This window comes from Scyliorhinus torazame, chromosome 30 (assembly GCF_047496885.1).
Source record: "Scyliorhinus torazame isolate Kashiwa2021f chromosome 30, sScyTor2.1, whole genome shotgun sequence".
Lineage (NCBI taxonomy): Eukaryota > Metazoa > Chordata > Chondrichthyes > Carcharhiniformes > Scyliorhinidae > Scyliorhinus > Scyliorhinus torazame.
The window spans coordinates 35,689,768-35,697,442 of NC_092736.1; positions in this window are offsets into that span (position 1 = coordinate 35,689,768).

Here is a 7,675-nt window from a genome sequence, read left to right on the forward strand (position 1 = left end):
AAATCCAACGTGGCCTCGCCTCTTGTTGGCCTGTCAACATAGTGTCAGGAAACCCTCCTGCACACACTGTACAAAAAACGACCCATCTAATGTACTCGAACTATATCTTTTCCAGTCAATATTTGGAAAGTTAAAGTCTCCCATAATAACTACCCTGTTACTTTCGCTCTTCTCCAGGATCATCCTCGCCATCCTTTCCTCTACATCCCTAGAACTATTTGGAGGCCTATAGAAGACTCCCAACAGTGTGACCTCTCCTTTCATGTTTCTAACCTCAGCCCATACTACCTCGGAAGATTGAGTCCCCATCTAGCATCCTCTCCGCCACCGTAATACTGCTCTTGACTAGCAACGCCACACCTCCCCCTCTTTTGCCTCCTTCTCTGAGATTACTAAAACACCTAAACCCCGGAACCTGCAACATCCATTCCTGTCCCTGCTCTATCCATGTCTCCGAAATGGCCACAACATCGAAGTCCCAGGTACCAACCCATGCTGCCAGTTCCCCTACCTTATTTCGTATACTCCTGGCATTGAAGTAGACACTTCAAACCACCTACCTGAACACTGGCCCCCTCCTGCGACGTCAAATCTGTGCTCCTGACCTCTCTACTCTCATTCTCCCTTACCCTAAAACTACAATCCAGGTTCCCATGCCCCTGCTGCATTAGTTTAAACCCCCCCCCCCCAAAGAGCACTAACAAATCTTTCCCCCCCCCCCAGGATATTTGTGCCCCTCAGGTTCAGATGTAGACCATCCTGTCTGTAGAGGTCCCACCTTCCCCAGAAAGAGCCCCAGTTATCCAGAAATCTGAATCCCTCCCACCTGCACCATCCCTGTAGCCACGTGTTTAATTGCTCTCTCTCCCTATTCCTCATCTCACTATCACGTGGCACGGGCAACAACCCAGAGATAACAACTCTGTTTGTTCTAGTTCTGAGCTTCCATCCTAGCTCCCTGAAAGCCTGCCTGACATCCTTATCCCCTTCCCTACCTATATCGTTAGTGCCAATGTGGACCACGACTTGGGGCTGCTCCCCCTCCCCTTAAGGACCCGGAAAACACGATCCGAGACATCACGTACCCTTGCACCTGGGAGGCAACATACCAAACGTGAGTCTCTCACGCTCCCACAAAATCTCCCATCTGTGCCCCTGACTATCGAGTCCCCAATTACTAATGCTCTGCTCCTCTCTCCCCTTCCCTTCTGAGCAACAGGGACAGACTCTGTGCCAGAGGCCCGTACCCCATGGCTTACCCCTGGTAAGTCGTCCCCCCCCCCCCCCCCAACAAGTATCCAAAGCGGTATACTTGTTTCTCAGGGGAACGACCGCAGGGGATCCCTGCACTGACTGCTTCTTCCCAGTCCCTCTTACAGTTACCCATCTATCTCCAATCTTTGGTGTAACTAATTCCCTGAAGCTGCTATCTATGACCCCCTCTGCCTCCCGAATGATCCGAAGTTCTTCCAGCTCCAGTTCCCTAACTCGGTCTTGGAGGAGCTGGAGATGGCAGCACTTCCTGCAGGTAAAATCAGCAGGGACACTAACGGCATCCCTCACCTCAAACATCCTGCAGGAGGAACATTGCACTCCCTTCCCTGCCATTCCTCTAACTTTCTACCAAGATCTGGCTAACAACCAAATTAAATTTTTTTATTAAAAAATAATAATAATAATAAAATATGGTACTTACCTCACACCAATGGGTTTTATTATTAGGTTAGAGGAGGAGGGTGGGTGGGAGACACTACACGTGTAGTGTCTCGGGTTTCCTCTCCACCAGAATTTATTGGTGAGGGTCTTCCCAGAAGTCTGTGGGTCGACTTCCTGTTCCCGCCTTAAATACTAACATTTAAAAAAAACAGCAATGAGGGACCGAAAACGGGACCAGGTAAGTGTTTTTAAAGGAGAGACTTGCCTCCCAGAAATCACTTCTGCACTGTCCCCGCTGAAATGGACTAGCCTGCTCCGCTCCCGCTGAAATCGACTGGGCCTGCAAGGTAAGGAAGTTGTTAAGCAGTACTTGCCTCGCCCAGGCAGCGACCTTTTAAACTGTCCCCTCTGCCTCGCAGCTCCCGCGCTTTTTCAAACTCCCGCGCTGTTTCCAAAGTCCCGGCTCTCTCTCTCTCTCTCCCGAACTAACAGCTGACCTGCAAGGTAAGGAATTTGTTAAACAGTCTATCTTCCTCACAGACTTGCTGCATCCTATTTCTGCCTGTTCAACAGCTACCCTATCCTCTGATCCATAGCTCTGGTTCCCATCCCCCTGCCAAACTAGTTTAAACCCTCCCGAAGAGCTCTAGCAAACCTTCCACCCAGGATATTGGTGTCCCTCTAGTTTAGGTACAATCCGTCCTTCATGTACAGGTCCCACCTTCCCCAGAAGATATCCCAATGATCCACATATTGGAAGCCGTCCCTCCTGCACCAGTCCTGTAGCCATGTGTTCAGCTGCACTCGCTCTCTGTTCCTTGCCTCACTTGCACGTGGCACCGGCAGCAATCCTGAGATCACTACTCTGCTTGTCCTGCTCTTTAGCTTCTAACCTAACTCCCTAAAATCACGCTTTAGTTCCTCATCCCTTTTCTTAGCTACGTTGTTGGTGCCTATGTGCACCACCACTTCTGGTTGCTCCCCCTCCCCCTTAGGAATCCTGTAGACTCGATCCGAGGCATCCCTGGCCATAAAACCTGGGAGGCAAAATACCTTCTGGGAGTCTCGTTCGCGACCACAGAATCTCATATCCATTCCCCTAACCATAGAGTCTCCTATCATTATTGCTTTTCTATTGTCCCCCCTTCCCTTCTGAGCCACAGAGCCAGACTCAGTGCCAGAGACCTGGCCGCTAGGGCCTTCCCCTGGTAGGTCATCTCCCCCTACAGCATCCAAAATGGTAAACTTGTTTTGAAGGGGAACAGCCACGAGGGATCCCTGCACTGTCTGCCCATTCGTTTTCCTTACCCTTACTGTAACCCAGCTACTCTTGTCCTGTACCTTGGGTGTGGCTACCTCCCTGTAACTCCTCCCTATCACCCCCTCTGCCTCCTGGAAGATCCGAAGTTCATCCAGCTCCAGTTCCCTAACGCCGTCTCTGAGCAGCTGGAGTTGGGTTCACTTCCCACAGGTATAGTCAGTGGGGACACCGGTGGTATCCCTCACCACCCACATCCTACAGGAGGAGCATGCAACTGCCCTATGCTCCATTTCCTCTGATCTGAATTCACAAAGAGAGTTAAAGGGTGTTGAAATCTACCCGTGGTTAAGGTTAGTCTCGTATACACTCAACAAAGTAGATATTTAAACTACACGTCTTGGGTGCGAAATGAAATCTTTGTGTCTATTGATTATAATTTAGAGTTTGAAATCTTGTGGTTACAAATCAAATGTTCTCAGTAAAGCCCCTGCATGCAGAAGACTTTAAGAGATATAATTAAACTCAGTGGTTTACAAACAAATTGAACTTTCAAAATACAGTAATGGTTTCTTGCTCAAAGAAAACAGCTTGCGCGGACTTAAGAGTTAGAATAGAAATGTGAAAATATAAAATAAGGATAGAGATTAGTTGGATAAATGATAGTGATCCTGGAATGAAAATGGCTGCCCAGACCTCTATCTTTCAGGAAAACGTTATCGGTCTGACTCCATCTGTCCTCCCCTTGCAATGTGCTGATTGGCTTGGATGATCTCAAATGCATTTGGTTGGATGGTTAGTTGTCAGTCATCAATGTGCAACATCGATATGAATATGTTGCATCTTTGGGTGTTTTCTGTGTGTTGGAATGTAACTTACACTTTTTATCAGATCTGGTTTTTGCTGACTGCTATACTATTCACATTTTGAACAAAGGTAGATTCATGTTAACTATGGTGCACATTTTGTCCTTCAATAAATTGTTTCATTTGCTTCTAGTTAGCAAATGTTTCAAATCCATGCCTTGCAGATTTCTCTGTAAGCTATGTTTTTTGAAATTGTAATGGAATTGATTCAACTCTGTGGTTTAGGACAGAAACCATTTTAAAATGGTTTCTAAACTGGGCTGTATTTAAAACAAAATGGCTAAATCAATGATCCTTTTACCTTTCAGAAATAGCTGTGTCGTGTTGGGTGTCCTGATACACAAATGAGCCAACACGGCTGTAGATGGTAAAACTTGATTTTATTATGTTAACTACCAGATGCAACTAACTATAGACTTGGGGACATTCACTACACCAGCTGACCTATGGACCTAGCCATACCACTAATGTTGGTGAGGCACTCAGCACATGGTCTATGTCTGAGTGTCACGGTGCAAGCTCTGTCCCGAGCTGTCTCCTACCAGAATGAGCGGGAACTCTCGTGTTCCCCCTTTTATAGTGCGTGTGCTCTTACTAGTGATTGGCTGCGATGTTGTGTGTGTGTTGGTTGGTCCAAATGCCTGTCCATCAGTGTGTGTGTGATTGCACCATGATATGCTGATCTGGATATCATGACATCCCCCTTTTTCACGAGAAATATGTGCTTACATGATAATAAATAAGATTGTGTACTGGGTGCAACTAAATGTGTGTGTGAGATTAACTACAAAATGTACAGGAGGCTAACTATAGACAGAGGAAGATGTCAGGTGCAACATAAGAACAAAAGTGTACCAAGAACGGAACAAATGCAAACTCTCGAACACAGAACGACAATAGAAACATGTCAACAGTACTGTAAACCAGTTCAGTAAGTCCAATGGAACAAAAGAAACCAAAACAGGCTCACAAGTTCAGTCTCTCAGGTGGGCGACGAATTCGGGTTGACCGCCTCAAGGGTGGGACAGGAGCCACCGACTGAGGAATGGGCCTATCGACGGGCGAGAGAGGAAAATGCATCGTGGCAGGAAGCTCAACAAAGTCGACATCCGGGGCAACAAGAGGGCATGGCACCGTAGCGAGCGCAGAGTCAAACGAAGGGCCCGCCGATTGCGGCGGCGAACAGCCATCAGGCATGCGAACAACGAATGATCGGGGAGTTACCTGGTGGAGAACCTCAGCCGTTGCCAACCAGCCACCGTCCGGCAGGTGTAAGCGGACATTGTCGCCAGGCTCCAGGGCAGGAAGATCAGTCGCCCGAGCATCATGTGCCACCTTCTGCTGATCGCGCTGTTGCTGCATCTTCCGCAAGACCAGGGCATGATCGAGGTCAGGAACATGAATGGACGGAACAGTTGTCCTGATGGTGCGACCCATCAACAGCTGAGCCGGCGACAGGCCCGTGGACAGTGGGGCCGAGCGATAAGCCAGCAAAGCTAAACAGAAGTCAGACCCGGCATCAGCAGCCTTGCAGAGAAGCTTTTTAACAATATGGACGCCCTTCTCCGCCTTGCCATTCGATTGAGGATACAACGGACTGGACGCCACATGCGTGAAGTTGTAGGCAGTGGCAAAGGAAGGCCATTCCTGACTTGCAAAGCAAGGTCCGTTGTCAGACATGACGGTGAGCGGAATGCCATAGCGAGCGAAGGTCTCCTTGCATGCCCGGATGACAGCAGATGATGACGTGTTGTGCAGGCGTACGACCTCCGGGTAACTCGAGAAATAGTCAATGAGAATAACGTAGTCCCTGCCGAGCGCGTGAAAGAGGTCGACACCGACCTTTGACCAGGGGGAAGTGACCAACTCGTGGGGCTGAAGGGTCTCGCAGGGTTGCGCCGGCTGAAACCTCTGGCAGGCTCAACGCACCATGTTGGCGATGTCGTCGCTGATACCCAGCCAGTACACAGCCTCTCGGGCCCTCCGTCTGCACTTCTCGACTCAGAGATGGCCTTCGTGCAGTTGCTCGAGGACAAGCTGGTGCATACTGTGTGGGATCACAATCCGATCCAACTTTAAGAGGATGCCATCAACGACGGCCAGGTCGTCCCGGACATTGTAAAATTGTGGGCACTGCCCCTTTAGCCACCTTTCTGTCATGTGGCGCATCACACGTTGTAGCAGGGGGTCAGCCGCAGTCTCACGTCGAATGTGGGCCAGACGTGCATCAGTGGCCGGCAGATTCACCGATGTGAAGGCATTTAGCTCTGTTAAGGCGCAGGCCCTAATCTCGGATACGTGCAAAGACACGCTGGAGATGACTGATGTGCTCCTGTGGTGTTGTTGACCAGATGATGATATCGTCTACGTAGACGCGTACCCCTTCGATGCCCTCCATCATCTGTTCCATGATGCGATGGAACACTTCGGAAGCAGAAATGATGCCGAATGGCATTCTGTTATAGCACAACCTGCCAAATGGAGTGTTGGAAGTGCAGAGCTTCCGGCTGGACAGATCCAGTTGAATCTGCCAAAAGCCCTTTGAGGCATCAAGCTTGGTAAATATTTTTGCCCGGCCATTTCACTCGTGATCTCTTCCCACTTAGGTATAGGGTAGCGCTCCCTCATGATGTTGGAATTCAAGTCTTCCGGGTCAATGCAGATCCGGAGCTCGCCGGATGGCTTCTTCACACACAGACCATACTATGTCTGAGTGTCACGGTGCAAGCTCTGTCCCAAGCTGTCTCCTACCAGAATGAGCGGGAACTTTCGTGTTCCCCCTTTTATAGTGCGTGTGCTCTTACTAGTGATTGGATTGGTGATTCTGTGAAATGATAGAATGATAGCTTACTGCCCCCCAAAACAAAAACACAAAAAATAACATTTTAAAAAATTTTAAATTAAAAAAAAACCTAAAAACAAACAACCAGAGAATTATCATAGAATTTACAGTGCAGAAGGAGGCCATTCGGCCCATCGAGTCTGCCTCGGCTCTTGGAAAGAGCACCCTACCCAAGCACACACCTCCACCCTATCCCTGTAACCCAGTAGCCCACCCAACACGAAGGGGCAATTTATCATGGCCAATCCACCTAACCTGCACGTCTTTGGACTGTGGGAGGAAACCGGAGCACCCGGTGGAAACCCACGCAGACACGGGGAGGATGTGCAGACTCCACACAGACAGTGACCCAGCGGGAATCGAACCTGGGACTCTGGAGCTGTGAAGCAATTGTGCTAACCACTATGCTACCGTGCTGCCCATACCTTACCTTACAGAATGTAGCTGCCCTATGAACCAGCTGAAACACAAGCAATGGAGTCAGGAGGGCTAAAAGGGGTCACGAAAAGTCATTGGCAAATAGGGTTAAGGAAAATCCCAAGGCTTTTTACACATACATAAAAAGCAAGAGGATAGCCAGGGAAAGGGTTGGACAACTGAAGGACAGGAGGGAGCGGTGCGCAAGGCATTTCTGGGAGGTAAGTTTTTCCTTTAAAAAAACATAGAACATAGAAAATACAGCACAGATGTTGTGCCGAACCTTTGTCCTAGATTAATCATAGATTATCATTGAATTTACAGTGCAGAAGGAGGCCATTCGGCCCCCTGAGTCTGCACCGGCTCTTGGAAAGAGCACCCTACCCAAACTCAACACCTCCACCCAACACCAAGGGCAATTTTGGACATTAAGGGCAATTTATCATTGGCCAATTCACCTAACCTGCACATCTTTGGACTGTGGGAGGAAACCGGAGCACCCGGAGGAAACCCACACAGACACGGGGAGGACGTGCAGACTCCGCACAGACAGTGACCCAAGCCGGAATCGAACCTGGGACCCTGGAGCTGTGAAGCAATTGTGCTATCCACAATGCTACCGTGCTGCCCTTAAGA